Genomic DNA, 1,687 nt, shown 5'->3' with positions numbered 1-1,687 from the left:
GAAGTATGTGTAATTTACCACAGTTTATTGGTCTAAAACGTTTGAAAAATACGTGAGCTGCAGCCCCCTTAACGTTATTGCGATATAGAATAATAATAATTGCTGACATACACAGCATTAAAAAATAATATTGTCTATAGTAACTTGCTACATTTTTTTTTATTATTACTTTATATTATAACTGTTCTTGGGTCTGCAACATGAAAAATAATGTTTAGATAAAAGACTACAGATCCCAGTGTCTCTGCCTATATATAAGTAGGTATAATAGTAATTGTAATTTGTAAATCTTACTGCTGCAGAACAGTTATTTAAAAAAAAAAAAAAAATGTAGCCTATTACTATAGGCAATATTATATTTCTCTGCGAGGAAAACTGAGAAATCGCAGATATTATGTTTTTGCAGTGGAAAGATAAGTAGTAGGTAGCACACAAAATTTTTATAAGAATTTAAAGAATTAAGAATAATATCAATATATTATAGACGGATTTTTAATATAAATTGCGTTTATAAAATAAAAATAAATACCTATATTGATTGTATCATTCAACCCTGTATTATTTTAACCACAATAAAATTGATATATTATTGCAAATTTTTTGATAAATTATATGATGCCATTTGTAACGTGGCGATTAACATTAGCAAATTGACGAGTCGACTGAAGTATATAACTACACAGTTGCACAGTTTCCCCACAAAATGATGGCTTACTTTTCCACTCGTCTAACTTTAGATAAGGTTATAATAATAATTACATATTTTTAAAAATTCAATTTTTCTACACCAAAATGCATCTTACATCAGGATATGAAAAAAAAAATTAAAAACTATATCAAAATACTAAAAATATAATTTCTTTCAATAATGTCATTTCGTGCCCGTAACTACTTCAAAGTTCAAATTATACAACAAAATATTCTCTAAAACGTTAATCATACTTCTCGTTGATTTATCGACGGTTTATACTGCAATTAAAAGAACCTCATATACTTCAGTATAATATGTTACAGCAACTACGGAGGTCAACTTGTGTTGAACCGAATTTTGGTGTTTCTAATTTCGTACGCGCGTTATACATACCATATATTAATAGTTGAAAAAAAACGTAGGTGTTAGGTAATTAAGATTATGAATAGGACACGGATTTATACGCAAAATAATATTATATTTTTTTTTCCGGAAACTATGGCCGGAGCTGTTTGTTTTTTTGTTTGTAGGGGAGAAATTGTAAGTTAGTAAACACGTGTGTTTGTTAGTTTGGCAGATTTTTTAGTGGGTACCCATAGGTAACTGTCATGCCCAGGTGGGGGATGGTAGCACTTCTCTCCGGACACCGTAACTTGCCCTAAGAAAAATGCCGCCCGCGGCCGGGTTTGAACCGGCGCCGGTGTGCGTCATAACTGACGCCTTAATCCGCTCGGCCAATCCGTCCCCCTATTATATTATTATATGTATTGGAAAAGGCTATATGAAATTCGATGAGAATGGTCCTCGATTTAAGATCATATTTGTAACGATAAAATTACAACCCGTCGTTAAAGATAAGATTTTAAGATAAGACAACTCTTGATCATCGTGCAGTGCAATAAGGTAAAATTTAAATTAAATTTTCACTTTTAAGTTTTAACTAACGATTGGATTAAGAACGTTTTTGGTGAAGAACAGAGTAAAGACGACGAAATA

The sequence above is a fragment of the Acyrthosiphon pisum genome, chromosome A1, assembly GCF_005508785.2.
Source record: "Acyrthosiphon pisum isolate AL4f chromosome A1, pea_aphid_22Mar2018_4r6ur, whole genome shotgun sequence".
NCBI lineage: Eukaryota > Metazoa > Arthropoda > Insecta > Hemiptera > Aphididae > Acyrthosiphon > Acyrthosiphon pisum.
Note: the sequence above shows the minus strand (reverse complement) of the source record.